General features: G+C 43.0%; 1 protein-coding gene across 1 annotated transcript in view; it reads right to left on the bottom strand.

Moving 5' to 3' along the window:
• The window catches only part of CHST15 (carbohydrate sulfotransferase 15), a 46,384-nt gene extending 23,764 nt beyond the window's left edge, over positions 1-22,620 (bottom strand). Inside the window, exon 1 of the mRNA XM_071563824.1 lies at positions 22,532-22,620. The gene's annotated coding sequence lies outside the window, so the exon portion shown is untranslated. The remainder of the gene's footprint in view (positions 1-22,531) is intronic.
• Positions 22,621-23,511: the final 891 nt, after the last annotated feature.

Raw genomic sequence — 23,511 nt, 5'->3', positions numbered from 1 at the left:
ATGGAACATGGAACATGGAACATGTCCTGTCCTGCAGGTAGCCCTTGGCTCCTTTTTTTATCTTTAATTGAAAGCTACAGATGCCATAAAAATGTTAAAGACCTTTAGCAAAACAAACAAACAAACAAATGAAGATACTGCTGGATCTCATCTGCTCAGGAACTTCTGAAGGAGCACATGGCTTCTAATTTAATATACCTAATGCCATTCTTTAAGCAATAGCTTTGTTGTTTTATCCATAGTCTCCTAATTCTTTCCACTAATCTGGAAAAATATTCTTATGGCCGAAGCACCTTCCCTGAAAAATCAGGAAGGTTGGTTTAAATCCAGTTCTCAGTTTGCTCTGCTGCTGGTTTTTGAAACCTCAGAGCAAAGCTGATCCCACACCCTTCATGAACACTCCAGGAATGAACTTTCCTTTGGAAATATTTCCCTCTCAAAAGCTCCTGTGAAGACAGGGCTGTCATTAGTCACAAAAAGATGTAGGTCTGTAAGTGAAACGTTGCCCACAGTCGTACGATGAGAAACTTTCCATGAGTCACAGCAACAGGAATGGAAACATGAAAGGGCAAAGTGAGGCTGGTAGAGTAAAATCCTCATAACATTTTCATATGGAAATAAAGAAAGCCCAACAATATTTAGTACCAGTGGAGCACCACCATGTAATTCCTTCTCCATTCCTCCATCACCCATTGCAACTTTGCCCACAGCAGCAGGAACCAGCTTTGTCCCTATAAAACAGCAATTTTTTAGCCAATGCAGAAGTTTATAACCTCTGGATGAAAAAAAACCTGCAAAACTTTACCATTTTGGACCCTTTTTAGGTCTCAGTGGTACTGGAAATGATTTGAATTGAACCAGACTGGAGGTAGCATAAGGAGTTTTGCTCTTAGAAACCATCTGCTCAGAACAACACAAAGTATTTGTACAAGTGTAGAGAAGTATTTGTACAGTGGGAGGAAGTTCATCCTGTTAGTGGGCAGGTTGTACCATTGAAACCCAATAAAAAGAACAGAAGAAGTAATAAAATGTGGGCTAAATTAAAAATAAAAGAAAATTATCTAAGGAAAGGCGAGAAATAATCATAGATTTTCTCTGTCCTGTTTGCTGGACACATTTGGCTCCTCAAGTTAACATTTCTGGAAATAAACTTTGCTTGAACTCTCATGTATTTACCTCAGAGAAATCAACAAGCTGCCAGAGAGAAGATATGTCAATAAAATGAGGATCATGAATCACTGACCTCTGCAAACTTCTGGCAAAAGTATGAGAAAAAGAACCAAAACAAAACAATAAAAAAATGACCAAAAAGCAATTGCAGTGATTTAGAAAAGCCACAGGACTCATTACAAGGCTCAGCAACCTCCTGCAGACTGAAGTTATGTAAAGCTCCTTTATTTACTTAAACCCCCTAATTTTTTAGAGAAATCATCTATAAATGCAACTCCCAAGAAATTATATAAACCCAATGCAACCACTCTCAAGGCAATCACTTGTAAAACAGCTACATTCTAAAAGGGGAAATATGTGGTCACAACCCATAATTGCACATTCAACCTGTTGAACAACTGCTGAACACTTGTTCAAATTTAAAATATTCTTTCAAAGAGCCAGTTCTGGGGCCTTTTAAAGCCAGAGAAAACCTCCTGAATCACCACTGAATCAGCAATCCCCCCTAAAAAGCAACTGAGGCTTCTTCCATAACCCAGCTGGTTCCTTTCTCAAAATCTAATCCAAACACAACCTGCTCCTTCCTCATCAATATACTTCCAAAGAAAATGTGAGAATGGAACAAATGAAATGCTCCATGTGCAAAAAAAAAAAAAAAAAAAAACCAGCAAACTCCCCTAAAATCAGCATAACAGCAGTTGTTTCAATCACGTAAGGATGACTCTTATTATTTGTGCTGCAACGCTCAGGAAATAGTTACTGAGTTTGAATCACCACTCAATTAGGGCATAAACACTGCCTGAATAAACAGATTCTTGGAAGCAAGGGAAAAAAAGGGGGGAGTGGGAAGGGGAGCTCCCTGTCCTGGATCAGCCACAGCAGGGTCATGTCCTCCTCCAGAAACCTGCTATTACACCTGAAGTCTTGTAGAAATAACCAAGGGCCAGCTTCTTGCACTCCTAACAAGCCACATCCACATGATCTCATGTTATTGTTTGATCTGCCTTGAAAATTTGAATATATTAAACTTGTTATTGCCCATTTTAAAATTATTTTTCAGCAGAAAAAATACCATTAATTATACTTAATGACTTCAGTGCTCGCTCTTTCTATGTTATCTGATTTAAATAAGTCTAGATTCAGATTTATCTTTTATTTTTGGATTACTTGCAGAATAAAAAATGCAGACAGGAAAATAAAATAGGACAAAAGTCAGCCAATCTCTGGCCTAATGATAAACTCTGAGTTAAAACCTTTCATTTAGATCTGAACTAGCATAGAGGTTTGGAAGATAACAGACTGGTTCCTCCACATTTGAGGCAGGGGTGAGATCTCCCCAACAATTCCCCCACAGCAACATCTGCCTCACATCCTCACAAGGTCATCTTCCAAGAGTTATTCCCACTCAAGGTTTATCTGGAAGTGTTGGCTTTGGAGCATCAGCAATGCAGTGACTTCTCTAAAAACAAAGGTCTAACCCCCCTGGAATTAAAAAAGCATCACTACCAACCACCCAGCCAGTGCCACCACACTTGCCAAGCTCCACAAATCCCTCCCCTGTGTTGGGGTAGAGCTCACACCAATGTATCCAAATCTTTCCTCTTGTACAAACATGGAGCAAAGTTCTGTTCTCATACATTTATAAGGGTGCTCAGAGCAGGATTCTGCCTGTGGTACAAACTGGCTTCTCAGCTCCTGATCAAAACTTGCTGCCTACGACGTGAAACATCCCCAGCAATTCATCTTTTCCCTTCACTTAGTTCCTATTCATCTCACAGACTGTCTTGCTACAGAATCACACACAGATTTATGTGGAATATGGAAAAAAAAATTGCACACTGTAGAAAAAAAACACCCTGTGTCTTTACATAAATTACTCCAGTGCATTTTTTCTCACAAAAAGCCACTTTAACCCAGTTTCAGAAATCATTAGTCATGGTCAAAGTTAAGTATCTTTATTTTTAATCCTCATAGAAACCATGAGCAACGTCCCAATATATCCCACATAGTCCTTGAGGTCATTCCATGGAAACAGAGATAAACCAAAGCATCCATCATGTGGGACTCACATATTCCTCTCCCAAAAATTTGGAAACAGGTTAAAAAGTTCTGATGTTCAAAATTCAACAAGAAATCGCAACTATTTAACAAAAACCAGTCCAGTCAGTCCCTCATTAAAATGGTCAATGAACTAAGAGCCAGAACAGATACAAAATACTGATGGAAGTGGGAGTTAATTTTCACCCCTTGCTAAGAAAAAGTGTATTTTCTTAAATGCCCAGAAAAACATTGATGCCAATATAAGATAAAGACAGATGCAGAAGGTTAAATAATTTATTCAACAATTTGATAGCAGTGAGAATTCTTCAGCCTGATTTTGCCATATCTTTTCTTTTGTTAAATAGTAAAAAGGAAAGCAAGCCAAGAGCTCGCTGTAGAGGTACAGGAATCACCTGGAATGCAACTTCAGGTGCAGAAAGTGGATGTGATAAGGCTGGTCTTGCCACAAATGTTTTTATTACATTTTTAATAAGATCAAACAGCCATTGAATTTTCATTCCAACACAGGATATCACAATACTTTACAATAAGAGAAATTCTTACCTACCTGCTCTTTCAAGGAATTACATCCCACTATCATCCCACAAATCAGCCAGATTCCTGTTACACGTACGAATGCAACAGGGAACCACGAAGAATGAGGGCTGAATCTGTTATGAAGCTCTTTCACTCCAGTTATTTTTATCAAGCAAATTGAAGAGGTTTGGGGGTAGGCAGGTGGGAAAAAATATCATCTCTAAATACAGCTCCCATCCGCCCTGCAGTCAGGCTGTAATCAGAAATAAATAAGTGCTTATCTTCAGAAAACTCCCAAGGCAGAGAATTGGTCTGGTATTGACTGAGCTCCCGTAGCAAACCCAGTTATTTTTTTGCTGCCTGTTTCTTTCTTTCTCTCAGCTGTCCATCCTGCTTTGTTTTCAGGCTCCCAAGCCTGCTCATTGTTTGAGCCTCTGGAAAGATATTGCTGCAATTTACTCAAATAGCTCTTCTAGGTCAACTTACTCAATAGAAATATAGGTTTTCCCTCCATGCAAAGTTTATTTAGGTGAGGGTAATTGCTCTTTTTCATCATCTGACTTGAACATGAGAAAAAGTTGTGGCTGCCCCATCCCTGGAAGTGTCCAAGGCCTGGTAGAACAGGGCTTGGAGCAACCTGGGCTGGTGGGAGGTGTCCCTGCCCATGGCAGGGGGTGGAATGAGGTGGTCTTTAAGGTTCCTTCCAATTCAGACCATTCTGTGATTCTGTGAAATTGCTCTGGGCAGCCCCTTTTTCTGTGTCAGCCACAACATGAAGTGCAAGCTCCTGTTTCAGATTGAAGCTCATGCCATCCACAGCTCTAAGTATCAGTGAGATGAACACCAAAGCCTCCCTGTGCTAAAGGAAAATAAACCTTCATATTCAGTGTGCCAGCTGACTCTCATTCAAGAAAGAGATGGAGAGCTGGTGCAACACAGTTGGATCTGCAGGAAAGGATCTTTCAGTGCTCAAGAGTTATTTTAAGCCCAGGCCTTTGTCTCTTGCACTGATTACTGGTCCAGCACCAGCACGTGGGAGAAAAATGTTCTGAGAGTATTTCCAATGTCCTGCCAAACATTTTAAGCCTCGACACGCTGCAAAAATAGTGGGCATTCACAGTTATGTTACTCTGATTACCATCTTGTTCCTTTTACACATTTGATTTTGCTTCATTTTAGCATCTGCTACCTCAGGTTGATTTAAAGTGAGAAACATATCCTTTCCACCATCTGATCTCTAATACTTTCTGCCACTCTGCAAGGGGGATGCAGTATAAATTGCTAAATCTTGTGGGTTGTGAGAGATCAGCTGCTAATTTGAGGCTGCTTTTGAGGGATGAATAACATTGTATGGAATAAATAGAATAGGCATCACGTAATGCCTTCAGTGCCTGTTTATCTCATGGTGTGGCAAAATGGTTTTGCAGGCAATAATGCAACAAAGTGGGAGCTACCAGAATTCCTTTGATACCTTCACACTCCATAAATAAGCAGGTTTTTTCTGAAGGGGGAGTCTGTCTACAGGATACTTAACTTTGCTCTAAACACAATATTGTTGTGACAATTCTGGAGCAACGTATATGCTAACAGTTGCTCACTTGCTTTTTACTGGCTGGAAAGGGATTTTCCTCCACCTCCAAGTGAATTTTCTCCATAAACTTCACTATCTTAATGCAGTCATCTGAATTCTTTTTCCTTATGACTCATATATGGTACCTTCTCCACGAGACATACATTAAAATGGATGGAAAAACGTATCTCATCTGTACATAAGTACCATGTAAGTGGTTTTTCATGAATAGGGCATTTCATCTTTCATCTGGTGCTGAGTGGGTGAAAGGAAACATACACAGCTGCATCCTGAAAAGACAAACTCAGCATTAGAGTCTGTCGTTAAAGTTTCTTGTAAATTCAAACAAAAATTAGTCAACTAAAACTATTCATTGATGCCAATTCACAACTGGGGCTTTGTTTCAGTTGTTTTTTTTTTCTTTCAAAAAAACCCAACTGTGTTCCAAGCTTAGTAGTAACTTTTTAAAATGTTCAACAACTTTAATTCTTTAAGCAGTGACACATCAGATAAACCTCAGCCCACTAACCAAGAAACCACACATTTGTTATAAAGTGAATTAGTCTCAAAGTCCAAAGTGGGGGACCCAAATAAGGGAAAAGTATTCTTAAGAAATTTCTCATTAGTCATCTCTGCAAGAGTAACCCAGTACCCCCAGGTGAAATTCTTTCAGGTAACTTCTGGCCACACCTAATTAAGCAAAATTTTTTTGATATGATGTCATTATATTGCTTTCAGCTTCTGGAAAAAAAAAGTGCTTATTCTGCAGAAATCAAAAACATTTACTTCCAAAGTCTCCTACCACTATTCCTAAGTGTTTCCCCAAAGCTTTAGGCTCCATCACTTCTCTGTAGCATGTGCCCTTTGACCACATAAAAGTGCAATAAATTTTTACTAACTGGCTTATAAGATACCACCACTCTGCAGACATTTCTGCAGGGCTGTACTCTGGATTTTGTTGCCTATAAAGATATATGTTGTTAGCAGAGCACACAGTTGATATGGACCCTCGTGCCATTTGATAATGGATTAAACACTCATTACTGCCCTCCCATATCTTTATATCATCACATGTGAAGAACAACATTCACAAACATCAAAGAAATTCAAATGTCTTAATTGAGTGATTTGCACTATTAGAGGAAAGAGGACACGTTGCACTCTTTCACCAGCCTTTCAAAAATGTCACAGCTCTTGATGTTATTTCCATAACGTGGTAAAATCTAGCCCAGGAATCTTCCAACTGCACAAAGATCCCAGTTTAAAACAGTAACTACAAAAGGGAAAAACTATTCTATGTATGGAACCCAGTAAGCAAATACTGTAACATGCACAAAAACAGGAAGATAAATCTCTTCCTTAGCCACTGGGTTGTTCACTCCCATGACTTGGCTCTGTATTCCTGCAGGTTTCCTCCGTGTTTGGCTTCAGTTTACTTGTTTTCCACCTGGAAAGAGCACAGCCACAAATACCTTTTCATGCTTCACATTGCACTTTGCTGGCCTGCAGATGGTAAACAAACAAGATAAAAATCTGAGAACATTCTTTACTGAATTTCCATGAAAAGAAACCGGGGTGGGGAGGGGGGAAATCAAAACCCCAACTCTGCATAATGATGAATGTACCAAGAGGAATTTGGCATGCACTCCCTCACACCCTGCCTCTTCTGCAACATTTTCTGCAATATAAAGACAACATTTAGCCCAGCAAACTCGATGGTCTTTATTTGTGGGCAGAGGCAATCCAAGGCAAGTGCTCCAAGAGACCTTTTTTTTCCCCCAATGGATATGTTAATTATTTAACTTCTGTTTTAGAGTGACTGTCCCGAACTAACCTTCCACTCTCCCTCTCCTTAAACTGCAGAGGGGTCAAAATTCACTTTTGAGGGCCTTGCAGTGAGAAAGTGAAAAAAAAAATTTTCCACTCTTGAGGGAGATGCTTGGTGGCACAAGAGACTAATTCACATGGTGATCCCTGCTGATCCCTGCCTGAACAGTTCTTGGGATGCCAGGATGCTCCATGGCTTGCTCTCTGGGACACGGCACCTCCTGACATGGCCCAGAGGACACAGTTTTAGGAAGAAAGGGAGAACAACAGGTTCTCAAATGCTCTGCCACAGTCAGAAAGCTCTGACTCTGGTGAAAAATCCTTGGGTAGCAGGGCACAACTCCAAAGGGAACAGCGGGAGGTAAAATGAGGCTTTATTTTTAAACAGCAGTGCCTGTTGATGTGTTTGGTTCCAGACAAACAGAGAAGGGCACAGAGTGGCTACAGGACATTGTGGCTGAAATCTGGCCGAGTTCTGAGCTCAGGTTCCACTTCTTGAAATAAACCACTTACTGAAGCAATTCCCAGAAGAAAAGTGAAGTGACACCAATTCCATCAACTGCAGTTGGCAGCCAGATTTTCAAGAACAGATGCATGGCTGTTACAGATAACCCAAAAAGCTCCATTTCTGATGCAGAAGAGTTGAAATAAGAGTGTTAACATTATAAAACTCTGCAGAGAACCAGAAGCATCTCCAGAATACACCCCACGAAATACTGTGCGAGGACTCAACAAACTCCAGCTTTAACAGAATTAACATATCTAACCAAAAATTATCTCCAGCAAAATACCTCCCAAGTTTTGAAATGCATTTCCATCTGTTAAGTTTCTCTGTTGCCAATAGTGTTTACCTTGAGTCAAAGACATGAATCTTTGATTTCATGAGATTAATGTAATAACTTGGTTTAGGCTGTTAATGCATTCAAAGCTCTCAGACACACAGGAGACTAAGAAGGCATCAAGAGAATACAGATGCATTTGAAGGGGATGTTTTTAATGTGAAAAAAAAATAGAAATTCCTTAATATGTATCTGCAGCAGGGACTACACTGAAATAAAAGCTTCCTAGAGTGTCTTAGGCTGGAAGAGATGGCTCCCAAGCCCATTTATTCTTTTTAAACACTTCTAGATAACATAAATAATAACACTAAGGCAACCCCCTAAAGCCCTACCAAGTAAGTGACAGCACAAGCATTCTAAGGAGGCAATGCTCATTTCTCAAAGTAACACCTAGCCACTATAAAACAATGAGAAATAAAATATGAATATTATATGCAGATAACTGTATAGAAATAGGTTGTGTTTGTCAGCAGAAGAGCTCAGGCCAGATGATGCATCAAACTACAGCGTCAGAGTCAGCGCCTTTGTTAATGCCTGAGATCCAAGGAAATGTGGAAAATGGGTCTATAGTGAGCTGTTCTACCAATGATGCTTTGAGTTACAGGTGTTTTTGTGGTGGTCACCAAAAGGAGGTTATGATTTTGGAAATAAGACACTCTAAATGCTGGCCTGTGCTCAGTTTCCTTTAATACTTTCCACTCTCAAGAACAGTGTTAAGAAAACACAGCAGGTGCCACCAACAGCCATATCAATCATTGCCTTCTACAAACATCACTCCATGCCCAGAGTTAAGACAGCAACAAGCAACAAATGCCAAGAAATGCCCCTTCTTCCATCAAAGCTTCAGGAATGTGACTCAGCAGCAGTTTTGGACACTGTAACCCCTCCATGCTGCTTCATGTCCTCTACAGCAAAGCTCCCAGAAGAGCAACAGTGCCCACCCTGCAGCAACTGTGGCTTGCCATGGCTTCAACAGGAACAGCTCCAACATCAGGTCAGCAACCTTATCATAGATCTTGTTAAGGTTGGAAAAGACCTCTAAGGTCATCGAGTCCAACCATCAGCCACTGCCACCTTCACCACTCAACTATAATCACCACCTCATCACTATCCCTCAGATGTGAGAGCCCTCCTGAGTGTGGGCAGCGAGGCTGCCAGACAAATTGGTTGTTTTAGTTAAGTTTTTTAATCATGAGCTGTGGTGCTCTCCCCATGAAAAATAACTGCAAAATAAGAGTTCCATGAGCTCATCTCTTTGCTTCTGCTTTCGAGGGGGAGTTGGCATCTCAAGTGTGATGACCCCTTTCTGCACCTCCAAAATGCTTCAGGAGAGTAGATCCCAATTTGCAGAGCTGCAGCAGAGCTCCAAACCATAGTCAACAAGAGAAGGCACCCAGGGATGAGTTCTCTGGCCCTGATGATCATAAACCAAAGGCCAGGTTGGATGGAACTTGGAGCAATCTGGGATAGTGGAAGGTGTCCCTGCCCATGGCAGTGGGGTTGAACCAAGATGAGCCTTAAGATCCTTTCCAACCCAAACCATTCTGTGATTCTGTGGTTCTACTTTGTGAATAACTAAGTCAGTCCTGCTCCTTGTACAGCAGTTACTCCACCAGTGTGTGGAGAAATTTGGCATTCTAGAACACCATCCATCCTTGGTGTGTAAGAGAAATGAGAAGTCTCACCACTAACTATTTGATTTAATTTACAATTTTCCTGCATGTTTAAATCCTGAAAAATGCCTTCAGCATCCAAACCATCTATAATCAAAGTAAGTGACTTCAGAAGTTGAGAATAATCTACAAGCTCAGAAAAATTCACAGTTCTCATTAAGTGAAAAAATAAATTATGTGCTGATAACATACCTCAGTTTCTTTATTGCCTGGCTCAGAGTTATAAATTACACTTTCATAATAATAGCAGATCAGAATGAAGACTTAAAATTATATGGATTTCTTTCTTTTACATGTTAAAACTTGCATTTGAAGTTATTCTTACTCTTCCTCCTAAAGCTACACCAGCAAAACTGATCTGGAACAAAGAAAATGTATCCTCCAAACATGAGCATTGAAATACAACATATCTTTCTACACCTTCTGCCCAACCCCAGAGCTCATTAAATGAGTAAATGGAGTAGTTTCATTGTACCCTTTCATGCCATGCACGGGAGACTCGGGGGATGTCAGAGTGACTCAAATGCCCTTTGGAGTTTGGTTCAGGTCTGTGAGCATCAGACCCTGGGCCATGGAGGGTGTGTAACTCCCCCAGGCAGATGTCAGAGCACTTCCCAAGGGTGCTTCTCAATTTGTGGGTGACAAAATGCACAGTCTGCTGTGGGTTACCTATACTAAAACATGGCATAAAATGGTAGAAGTCCAAGAAAATCCAGATCTCTTAACTCACCATCCAGAATCCCTTTTCTTGGGAACTGAAGGATTCTGAACAAAATCCTGATGTGTGTTACACAGGATAGAAACTCACAGGCAATCCAATTTCTAAATAAACCACCTAAGGCAGACAGCATTGAATCTGACTTTTCCCCAGTAACCATATAAAACTGAGCGAATTTCAGTCTTTTCTTACACTCAACACACAGAGAAAGTAAATTTTCCAAGCTTCCCAAACTTCAATCATGTTCCCCATCCCAGAGCTGTGCCAGAATGTCACTGCACAGCAGTGGCAGTGAGGGCTTTTGGGGCCAAAACTGGCAGGTGGCACTTTCAGCAGCAACGGTGCAGGACCTGCAGTGAGGAAATGAAACCCTCAGTCTCACAACCAGAGCCCTCATTAATATTACTGGTTTCATATGAGGTGCTAAACCACTAATTCTCTGTGTGTAGAAGCCAACACTTTTTCTATTAGTTAAGGGGTGTTTTGCTCACCTCTATTTTTGCTGAAGCACAGAAGAAAACAGGAGGGGAAATGTGTGGCTCATGCTCTGCCTCCAGCCAGTGAGTGCCAGGCTAAGGTACATTTTTCACCTCGGATGAAAAATGAAGGGAGGTGCCTTTCAGCACAGCTGCTCCTGAGGACTCAAATGGAAAATAATTTGGAGAACAACCCTCACATAATTCACCCAGGGCCATGGATTTATGTCCTCCAACCTGCATGAGATCCACAGAGTACAACTCCATCCCAAACTGAAATCTGAGTGAGAAGACACTTTTAAAATGTGAAAAGAAATTACAGTACTGCCACTGGAAGGAAAAAAACAAAAGAAAACAACTGAAGCACTGATCATTACCCTTCAGGAAATCACTCAGTCTTCAGTCTTCCTGCTTCAAGTTCAGAAAATTAAATTTCCCCTTTCTAATGGTGCTGCCTTTGAGTACAGGCCAGAAAATAAATAAGCACGAGGCTTCTGTGACCACGGAGCAGGAGTTGGGTCTGCACCTGTGGATTTGGTATCTCTGGTAATGGGAGGGAAAACCCCCTGTAGAGCATCAGGACCCAGAGGAGGGGCTCTTTTCTCACTCTCTCTGCTGAGCAATTAGTCAGTTCATCCTGCTCTCTGCCACTGGTCACGCTCATTGGGGTCAGGAAAAACAGCTTTGCACTGGGCACCAAGTGATACTTTTCCACTTTGGAGATACATCCCCATCTAACTTTGCTTCCACTTCTCTTTCAAGCCTTTAAACCCTGAGGATGAGCTGCATCATTCTAGAAGTGGCTGCTGTTCTCTGATTTCAGCATTCCTTCCCCTCTCTCTATGCACTTCCACTTTGTTTTCAGCTCTGCAGGACTTCAAAATTCTTCTCCCTACCTTTACCTTGGCTGAAGATGAATATCTGTATAAGCCATTGGTTTAAGTGTCTCCAATGACAGAACAGTTCACAATAATAAACTCATCCTTTCCATAAAATGTGCTTTCCCCCTTTTGAAAATGGAGTAAACCTATTAATTATTTTGTTAAAGACTGAATCTCAAAATGGCACTGCTGACATTTAAGGCTCATAAAAAATGCAAGTCTGTCTGATCTGTGAGAAATGAGTTTATACCATCTATTTAAAGATGAAAATATTTATCAAGGAAGACAGTTGCCAATTAGGAGCACAAACAGAAACAAAGCCTCTTACAAAAAGTTGCTTTTTGGGGATTTTAATCTTTTCCATGCCAAGGGCATGTTTCTCCCCAGCACAGTGGTGCACAAAATAAGTGACATCTGGTGGCTTTATGCTGTAATAGAATAAGGCACCTCATTTCAATGCTGTTAGCCAATTTAATTTTTAAGTTTCCTGCTTCTTAGTAAAGCTTTTTAGATGGTTTATTTACTTATTTTCACACAGATACTTCTGAAACCCCTGGGCATCAGAGTCGCTTCACACGGTGACAACTGCTGTTATCTAATTAAAGTGGGATTGTCATATTCACATCAGGGAAAGCACAACTCCAAAAAGGATTTAGGAAGAGATAGGAAAAGATTTAGCTGAGCAACACCAGTGAGAGTCAAACAGAGATAGTTTGTAAGAAAAGGCTGTACAGAATTTTGCAAAGGAAAACCTTCACACGTTCACAGTAATTAATATCAACTCAGGTATCTCTGGACTGGTTTTCATCAGATTTTAATTAAACACAAAAGAAACAGCTAAATTTTCAATTCTGAGCTTAGCAGCATGCTGGTGACTAAAACTTTTACAAATTTGACACAGCCTTTCCACTTTTTATGCCTTATTGATCCCCAGCGATGGCCACTAATCCAGCCAAGCCTCCTGCTCCTGAACCTGCACTCCAGACATAAAGCAATTACAACTCCCCTTCAAACTCCTACTGCCAGAACTGCACTTCTCTTTCAGAAAGCTGTAAGCCTCTCCTGGATAATTAATAAATACACTGTCAGTCAGTTAAAATTACAAAATTGCTGGCGCTGCAATTTCGAGGCTTGTAACACCAATTTCTGCAGTAATAAGTGGTTATGAGGGGGAAAAAAAATCTGTAAGCACCATCTAACAGAAATGAGATGAAACATAAACAGACTCTAAATATTTATCAGCAGAGGAAGTTCAAAAATATCCCAGCAAAACTGAAGCGGATGGCAGGCTAAATGCAGCCCATTGAGGCTTCTTCGAAGGATGTGTTGGGAGGAACTTCAGTTTCAGCCTGACATCGCTAAATCAAATTAATTCCTTCCTCCCATTCATCTGCTGCATGAAAATTCTTGATGCCAAAAGGACAAAGCTAAAAATGGCCCTTAAGCCATGGCTGGCTGGTGCATTTGATGCAAAAGGTTGTCCAAACCCCAACTCACACCCTGCAGCAATGCAATCCTTTAAATAAGGAGTTGGACTTTGGGGCTTTCCATCACTTCTAAGGCCTAAATAGGCAGTTAAATGCCTCCCTGACATCCTATCCCATCAGATCTCGGAAGCTCAGCAGGGTCAGCCCCGGAATAGTACTTGGATGGGAGACCTCCTGGGAAATGCTGTAGGTTCTAGTCCGGAGGACTTCACTGGCACTGTCCAAGCTCGCTCGGCCGTGGCAGATGAACCTCAGGACTGAAACGGTGGGGCCAGTTCTGCGCAGGCTGTATGTATGTATGGCCCAAACTTCGCGAATGAAGATTTGGGAAGGGCTCTCCCCAGGTGGGGGGGGTGTGCCCTTCGCGCACCCCACCGTTTTAAGTCCCAAGGTCCATCTGCCACGGCCGAGTGAGCTTGGACAGTGACAGTGAAGTCCTCAGGACTGTCTACAGCACCCGGTACTAACCGGGGCTGACCCTGCTGAGCATCCGAGATCTGACGGGATCGGGATGGCAGGAAGGCATTTAACTGCCCGGTACGGTCTCCACTGAGACTCGAACTCACGACCTTGTGATCAGAGTCCGGAGTGCTCACCATTACACCACGGGACCGCCCTGAGCCTCACCTAAAATTCACTGCGCAGGCTGGAAGGGCACACCCACGTGGGGACAGCCCTTCCCAAATCTTCGTTCGTGAAGATGAGCCACCCAAGGCCTAAATATCCTTCCCAGGAATGTCCACCTGCATGGTTGGCTTCCCTGAGCGCTGAAATGGGGCTCCACATCTGCAGGATCTCCACAAAAAGGGACCTCTGGGATAACACAGCTACTGAGAGATGATTTCAAAGAGAAATATTGTTTCCTCTTGACATTCCCTCATCCCCAGCAGACATGATCCTCACCTCACCACCTCCTGGCTGAGCTGAATAACACATGCACAGCCAGACACAGCTGACTGACTGCAGCTCCAGCCACTCAGCAAGAAGAAAACTTCTTAAGATACCATTTCAATTTATTTTTTTTTAAATGCTGGCATGCTGAAGTCAGCAGGAAGACATTTCGCTGCCTTTAATGAAGCCAGAGGTTCATCCTGAGAATTGCCATTTGGAATGAACACAGTGTTTATATTATCTCATTTGAAACCTTCCAATTTTATTGTTAAATGCAACTTAATGATATTTGCCATTTCAGAATTATTTGCTATCTTTGAAAATACAAGAAAGAAGGTGACTAAGGCACTGCAGTGTAAAATGGTTAGTGGTTATGGATGTGATATTCTTGTTTCAGTGACAGGCCAGTATTTTTAACACACAAATAAAGTGATAAAGTTTCTGTTCATTTGGTAATTCTGAAATGCCTCAGAACTCAGGAATTGTAATAGTGCAACAAAAGTCGCTGTTGATATTTACATGTTTGTTTGTATTTTCACGGCACATTTCAGTGTTTTTTGTTTTTGTTTTTGTTTTCATTTACTATGCAATGTACTAGCACAGCAAGACAAATAGGTGGAACACTGGATAGATGACTACACCCACTTAATGGGCACCACTGAAAGAAAATGCTATCAAAACACAGCAGAGGCTTTTTATGCATTCCCCTCTATTACACCAAAATGAGTTATTGCAACATTCTGACTCTGATACCACACCTCAAGAATACTCAATTTTTAAAGCTGGAGGCAGAAATGAGCAGCAGGTGATTAGAAGTCTTCTAAGAGAGTTACTGACTTTGGCTAAAAGCTACTCCCTCTCAAGCTCTGGAGTGTCACAGCCAAGCCCTGCTCAGGTTTTCCAGCCCTGCCACTGCAGCCACACACTTTGATGAGCAGAGAGCTCTGGGTTTCTCCAAAACAACTGGAAAACATTTTCAGTGCTCCTAATTTGGAGTAAACAGATTCTGGTCACCTCACACCAGTGAAAACCAAAAGCTGAATTATTCTTTATCTACCCTAATGCAAGATTAAATCCACGTGGGATTTCCATGGATACCAATATCTATTCTATTTTACTATCCTGTGTATTTTTAATTTTGCTGATCTCCTTTGACGTTCAACATCTACTCTCAAGTCTTTAAAACTTCAGTATTTAAAATTACCTGATGTTAAACAAATTATTATTTCCTCTTTCCTCAATGGGAGGATGAGCTTATGTTCCACTCTTCCCTTCTGTTCACCTCTCACATCTCATTTCTTGTTGAAACTGTTTTAAAGGCAGCATAAATAGCTTTACAAAGTAATTCTAATAGTAAATGTCAAGTGCAATAGTGGTTTCATTCTGATTTATCCTTATCTGATCCTAAGGCAAGTTAATTCTCAACCTGAGAAACTGTTTTCAGACCTTTATAATTTATGAAACTTTTCATCTAAATAATTTACTTTATGAATGGGTCTGATGACTTGCTCAGGACATAAAGCTGTAGCACTCAATGCTGAAGGGCTCAAGAACATGGGGTTTGTGTCTTTAATTTAAAAGCCCATCGTTACATCTCGTGCTGTAATTTCTATGGGTAATCTTTAATGCACAGCAGTGGTTTTATCTGACTTTTTATCACTCGCAATAGATGCAGTTACAACCCAGATGTCACGCTGTTATCCTGGCCCAGAACTCCAGGGAAACACAAAACAAGCAGAGAATTCCTGATCTTGCAGCACAGCCTCACAGTGGGAACCTGCATTCCTTCAGGGAGATGAGTTTGTGTCATCTCTGCACAGGCTCAAAACCTGAACACAGAATCACAAAGTCGATTAGGTTGGAAAAACCCTCTGAGACCATCAAATCCAACCTGTGACCAGTTCCCACCTTGTCACCCAGACCAGAGCAGTCATTCCTCGGACACCTCCAGGGACTCCACCACCAACCTGGGCAGCCATTCCAATATCTGACAACCCTTCCCATGAAGAAATTCCTCCTGATGTCCAACCTGAACCTCCCCTGGCACAGCTTGAGGCTGTTTCCTCTTGTTCTGTCACTAATTGCCTGGGAGAAGAGACCAACTCCCAGCTTGCTACAGTCAGATTGTTGTATCCATCTCCTTGCTGATGGATTCAATCAACCTGCTCCTCTTCCACTTCAAGAGAATCCAAAATCCTTTCCAGAAATGGCCCCAGGAGGTTTCCTCAGGCTTCAGCAATCAAGCCAGAGGGATAAGCTGCACAGCAGAAGCCCTACACATACACTGAGTGGTGATGAGAGACAAGGAGAGGAGCACAATCACCAGCCTAACACAGTGAAATAATCTGTGAAAAGCTGAACTTTCAGGGAGTTCCTTGAAAATCACAGAAATTTCAGATTCATTATCCATTTCACTTATTTAACATTATCAATATCTATTTAACATTATCTAATATCTGTACAGCTCAGTGAGAAGACCAATTACAACTAAAAAGTAGCTCAAATCAAAGAGGCTGGGAAGGAATATTAGATAAGGCATTTGATGGATTTGCAAAAAAAGTATTGGTTTTAAAACCTGCTAAAGAATTCTCAGGAGCTGAAGCTCCCCTCTGAGAAGCTGGCCCTGAAGCAAACCCATCTCATTAAATCTAATTCTCCTAATAAACTATTAAACCATCCTTCTCCTTTTCTTTCTGTTTCTGGATTTACCTCCTTTCCAGACAAACCTCCTGGCTGCACCAAAGAGTTCTTCTTTGGATTAATAAATTCTGTCACTCATGGACCGTTATATCCTCGTTTAGGCCCAGCAAGGTTAACACTGGCTCTTACATTTTCTTCAAACTATGGGCAAAGCCTTCCAGAATCCTGATTTCTGTTCCTTTTATTCCTCAAGTCTTTCCTATTTGTTGGTATTTCGCTACTAATTTGGAGCCAGTTCGAAAGCACTTTAATTAAGTGCTTTTTTCTTCCTTGTTCCAAGACCTGAACTCAACTGGGCACGTGGAGCATGTAAGGACATTCTCATCTTCAATCACCTGAAACAATCCAATATTATAAACTCACCTCAAATGTCCTGCCCTCTTTCAGAGCACTCTTTCATCACTACCATCTACCAGGCTTCTCCCAACTCATGAGTACACATGTTGCATATAAATTTTTATTATTTTTCCTCTGTACCTTACAGAGGTTTTTATTTTCCAAAACAGTCTTACCTTGTTTTCACGACTTTGAATCTTACATTTGATCTTCACTCTTGTTTGATCTCAGAGTTCTTCCCACTTAAAACTGACCTGTAACTTGATGACTGCCATTATTTGAAAGCAATGTCCCTCTCTCTATTCCATGCAATCCTGAGAAGTCACCAGTCTAACTTAAACTTGTCAGATTTAAGCCAAGCACCAATATATGCCAAAAAATTTAATGATACAAAACTCTTTTTCAATCTCATCAGTTTTTCTAATTTTATGGTAAGATAGCAGGGTACATTCACCCACACTGAACATCAAGGTTTTTTACAGGAAAAAAAATATCTCCTTGTGAAACTTATTTTTTCCTACTGGAAGGCGTGAAGGAAATAAAAAAATGTCAGTTTTAGTATTTTGCTCTTTAGGTACAGATCTGCACCTTGTACAGTGAGGAACGACCCACCTTAGATAGAGAGCTGGCATTAAAAAACCACATTTATTTATAAAATGGTGTGCATTTTGGATGAGTCCAAATGATGGCACATTAAGTTTTAGAATAAAAAGTGTGTATTTCATACTGCTTGGTATATATGTAAAAAATAAAAGCCTGTGGCACTTCTCTACCACTCCATCACAACATTTCTCCAAAGAACTGTGTTCATTTCCAAGGAAACCCGTGACACAGAAGGGACCCACCTTTGAGCCTCCTGCCATCCCTAACACTGCAGGGGCTTTCTGCAAACCAAGGGGGAAGGTTCACTGCACCTGGAGCTCCAAGTGCTACCTCACTTCTGGCAAGTTCATGAGGAAATCAGCCATCACGTCTGAGATTCGCAAATCAAGGGTTTCAGCCAGTTCAGGTATTGAGGGAATTCTAAGCAGCTGGATGGAGGAATGAGGAGAAGCAGGGCAGTGTGTTGGGGTTGAAGAGTCCATGCAAGAGAGGTGCTCCAGTCCAAAGGTGATTAGAGGGATGGAGCATCAATCCTATGAGGAAATCTGAGAGTTGGGGTTGTTCAGCCTGGAGAAGAGAAGGCTCCAAGGAGACCTGAGAGCCCCTTCCAGTGTCTAAATGGGCTACAGGGAGATCTTAGAGACCTTTCAGTGCCTAAAGGCACTCCAGGAGAGCTGGAGAGGGACTTGGAACAAAGGATGGAGCGACAGAACAAGGGGAATGGCTTCACACTGACAGAGGGCAGGGATAGAAGAGATATTGGGAAGGAATTTCTGGCTGGGAGGGTGGGCAGGCCCTGGCACAGGTGCCTAGAGAAGCCTTGGCTGCCCCAGCCCTGGCAGTGTCCAAGGCCAGGCTGGACAGAGCTTGGAGCAACCTGGGACAGTGGGAGGTGTCTCTTCCCATGGCAGGGGGGCAGAACAAGGTCTTTAAGGTCCCTTCCAACCCAAACCAGTCTGTGTTTCTATCTTATGACCTCTGGTGTGCTGCCACCAGGGGACAGAGAAAGAGCACTGGGACACAGTATGCCATGGACCACTCATTCCTGTTCACATTCACCAACTCCTCAGGTCTCTCCTCCCCACCACAGCTGCCTTGCCATTGCCATCAGCCACCAGTACCCAGCAGGACAATATTTTCCCCTCTGTTTCTGCTCACAAGGTACCGTGAACATCACCTGGTTATCTCTTCTCAGAGGACACCACGCTCCTTAAAGCTAATGCTTACATGCCACGTTCAGCAGCTGCTGGAAACCAGGTGTAACACAAATTAATAAATATTCCATGGAAAAGCTACATTAACTGCTTGCCCCTCAAGTGCTGTTCAGCAGCATGCCAGGCACAGCTGTGTAATCAAAGGCTTACAGAGCTCCCATTGCAACGTGCCTGCTGCACTCCACCTCCACGGGGGCTTTCCTGTCTCCCTCGTGTTTGAAACCCAAATCAGGGAACCAGCATGGAATTGTCACCATGTCTTTGAGCCCGGGAAACACAAAGGAACAGGCCACAGGGACAAACAGCCCATGGGACTGTCCAACGTGTTTTCTGTGAGATACATGCACAGCCACACGTGTTTGTAAGAGATAGGTCAATAATGCTACAGACATTTAGTTCACTTGAGTGAAAATGCAGTGCAAGTGGAGAGATGGGTGTTGTTCAGGCTGCTTTGAGATAAGGACTTGCAGAAGCTTACAGATCCCCTCCCATCTGCTGAAGAGCTGTATTTAGACTCCAGATCTGGCACCACACTTGGTCAGTAAGAAAAAAAGGGCATTTCAGTAAAATAACCCCATGGATAAATAATAAATACTAATTTGTGGAGGAAAGCAGTGAAGGAAAAAAAAAGCTCTTATTGGAAATCTGCCTTGTTTTTCCACAGCACTTCAGATTCTTCCAGCTGAGCAACATAACTCCAACCAAGGAGTATGGCAGGAATTTAGAATCACCTCTCTCTGTGTGAGGTATGGAGGGAAATAGGACAGTTAAGGAAAGAATGAAAACCTGAAGACAGTGATTAAGGAGTCCAGTTCAAACCAGGGTACAGCTTCTGCAAACTCCCTAAGATGTTGGGAACAGAGTGCAAGTATCCAGAGTAGCACTGAATGTTATGACAGCACATTTCCTTGGAGTTCCTGATTGTGGGATATACAGCAAGAGTAACTGGGAGGGAGAAGGAATATATTGACACCTGCTGGTGTCATGGCCTTCTTCACCTAGGTGATGTATCTGTACTGAAAGAGGAACAGCTGGGTGTTCTAAGTTCTTAAAGCAATATGTTATTTAGGTGAGATCAGCCCTCCTTTGGCTCATCCCTGGACATCAGCACCTAAAGGTAACACAATGCCGAGTTACAGCTCCTTAAGGTTTTGCTCCATGAACATAAGAGGAAGCACTCAGAGTAGAAAAAGTAGTTAATAATAAGAAAGATTCCCTTCCTAGTAAGCAGTGGAATGTGATAACAAATCCTTAGCAGTGAAGAAATTGTATTATCCCACCTAACAATAACTCCTGACCTTGGCAGAGTTTGCTGTCATCCATCAAACAACTTGATCTTAAATATACACCCATGCTTTGAGAGATGTTGTAGTATCAGACCACAGGCCATCTTTAAAAACATTTCAGTTAACAGAGAAATCTCCTGGGCTTCCAACACTGAAACTCCCCATTCTCACAGAGCTCCTGCCACAGGGTGCTTAAAATAATGTTAAAATATAATATAAGCAGTATCTTATTTGCATCTCTATGATTATGCCTACATAATCCCATCCTTGCTAATGCTGCTAGAGGATTATATACCTTCATCCTTCCACTTCAACCACATGAAATAATTCAAATATGAGGGTCTGTTTCAACCTTCCCATTTATGTGATTTCCAGGTACCTACTTTTAGTTTAACAACAAAGACAAAATCCATTACTATCTTCCATTGCATTAGTGGAATTAAGTGTTTTGACATGTAAATCTCCACTGTGTCATGATATTCCTGTTACAAACCACCAAATAAAACACTCTGAAGTTGACATTAGTCCTCCTATTACAAAATCTGAACCATAAAACTATTTTGTTATTGATTTGAGAACTGCATGGTGATTGCACTCAGACACAGGATCTAAGTGCTATTAAAAAAAAAATTAAAAAGGAAAGAAAGAAGGTAGTTTCACTACTAAATCTTCATACAAGTAGTTTCCTCTTTTCTGCATTCAAATTGATTTTCTTTCTTTTGGCATGTGAAGAGCCAGATGAATCCTTTGACTGAATGCCCAAGAGTGAAATGGCACCAGCAGCAGCAGCAAAGCTCTCAGGGCAAGAGACATGTGACAACGTTTTAATCACTGACAAAAAAAGGCTACAAGGCAACTCTTGCTTTTACTGTTTATGAGTGACATTTACTATTTATAAGTGTATAAATATGTGTGTGTATCTGTATATAAAACATGTATATCAAGGTATATAAACAGCACAGATATAAATATATGCATAGTTAATATAAATATTGGGACTTTTTATTGATGGAAATTTCCCTTTTTGCCAGAGAACAGGTAGTGCCCAGTTGGTACCAAGTGCAGTGCTGTTCAATCAGGTGTTTGTTTATCCAAATGAGTGCATAAGATTTTCAGTTAAACCTTAAAAATATTTACTCTTCATGAACAGTTCCAACAAACTCTGAGATTTTATCTGTGATGTGCTCAGCTGGCTACGCTGAGTTCTTTTAGTCACAACATACAAAGGGCACGTGTTTGTCCTACAGGAGTTGATGATGATGATGGGTTTTTAGTCTGGCTAACAATTCAAGAAGTGAAACCATTCTGATGTCATATGCAAGGAAGTCAACGTGATGGGAACTTTAGGCCATAGAATGACATAATATATAAAATTTAAAAAAATAAATTTTCATATCTGAAAGTTTGGTAGGTGTTCAAATGCACCATCCATCCCATTTACCTACAAATGTGGCTGTGTCTAAGAAAGCCAAATGACTGCAGAGTACAGCCGTAGTAACACAGTGAAGCAGCACAGAAGATTGTATATGGCACCACCAAAGTTCAGCTGGTGAATTGTTGCTTAACAGACTCCGACCATAATAACCCGTCACTGAACCTTGCCTGCATTCTCAGCAGCTATGAAGCTATTTTTAACAGCCAACAGCTTGCATTTGAGAAATACCCCTCTTCACCTAAAAACATGCATCGGTGAATGGCAACATCCGTCCACGGCTCCCCTCTAGGTAGGATGCGCTGCCGGAATTGAATGGTTCTTTCAGAAAAGCCCCTTTGCAAGTGTCTTCTCTCCCAAACCCCCCCAAACCCCGCTTCATCAGCGGCCGCAGGGACCTGCCCAGCGCGGGCAGCCCGGCGAGGTGACACCATCTGCGGCACCTTTGTCACCGCTCCGTCCCCCCGGAACACGACGCTGCTCCAGGGCGCGTTCCCACGGCCGTGCCCCGCGCCCGCAGCACCGGGAGATGCTGCACCCGGGGAGAGCCCCGAGGTGCCTCTGCCCGCTGCTAACCGGGGACACCCCTGTCCCCGCCAGGATTGCCCCCGGCGACATCTCCGCGCCCCCGGAGCCGGATGCAGCTGCGGGACCCCCGCGCCCCCCCCGGGGCTCCGCTCTCCGCGCCCCGCGCCCGGCGATGCCGCCGGGGCTGGATGCCCAACTTCCCGCAAAGTCCCTCTGCCTCCAAACTTGGGGAGCCGCGGCCTGGGGAGCCCCCTTTGCGTTCCCTTTCCTTCTCTTCCCTTCCCGCAGCGCCCATCCCCGCGGCGCCCGCCCGGCGCACCCACCTCCGCCGGCTCGGCTCGGCTCTGCTCTGCCCCGCGCCCGCCGCCTCCGCCGGCTCTGCCCTGCGGGAGGGGGGCGGAGGAGGAGGAGGAGGAGGGAGGAGGAGGAAGGGGGAGGGAGGGAGCAGCCCCGCCGCTCCCCGGCCGCGCTGCGCAGCCCGGGAGGCGGAGTGTTGCCGCTCGGCTCTGCCCCGCGGCTCCACGGGGCGGGGGGTCCCCGGCGGTACCCCCGGGGATGAGGGGAGCGGGGGAAACGGACAGAACCGTCCCGCTGCAGGGGAAAGCGTCGCGGAGCTCCTCGGTCCGGGTGGGGCGGGATACGGGGTTGTCCCTGGTATCGCCCCCGCGGCATCCCGGTCCCTCAGCACCGCCAGCAGCGGCACCGAGTGGGATGGCTCGAGAGCTTTGGGAAGGAGATGAACCTCTCCTGGTCCACCCGAAAGGAATTCGGGCTGTCCCGAGCGAACGGCGTGTAGGTGGCACCGGCATCCCAAATCCGGGTGTGCAGGCAGAGGTCAGCCCGAGGAGACTCGCGGCTGAGATGCTGCCAAGACTCCGCGGCTGGAGCGAGAGAGACCTTCCTGCCGCACACCTTGCAGAGCACGGCAGCATCTACTGCCCTGGGCCAGGCTTGAAACGGCAACGGCACAGACATGGGCTAAGAAGCCAAAACCTTCTACTCAGTAAACGTGAGGTTTGTTCTCAAACAAGAGGATCCCACTACAAATATGTAAATATATATATAAAGTTAATACACATACAAACTGTTAAACTGACAGGTTTATATTAAATATTAGGAAAGAATTCCTGGCTGTGGGGGTGGGGAGGTCCTGGCACAGGTTGTCCAGAGAAGCTGAGGCTGTCCCATCCTTGGAAGTGTCCAAGACCAGGTTGAATTGGAGTTTTGAGCAACTTGGGATAGTAGAAGGTGTCCCTACATATGGCAGGGAGCTGGAACTAGGTGGTCTTTAACATCCCTTCCA

This window comes from Pithys albifrons, chromosome 9, assembly GCF_047495875.1.
Source record: "Pithys albifrons albifrons isolate INPA30051 chromosome 9, PitAlb_v1, whole genome shotgun sequence".
NCBI lineage: Eukaryota > Metazoa > Chordata > Aves > Passeriformes > Thamnophilidae > Pithys > Pithys albifrons.
The sequence above is the reverse complement of the archived record's forward strand: the minus strand, read 5'-3'. Positions and strand labels throughout refer to the sequence as shown.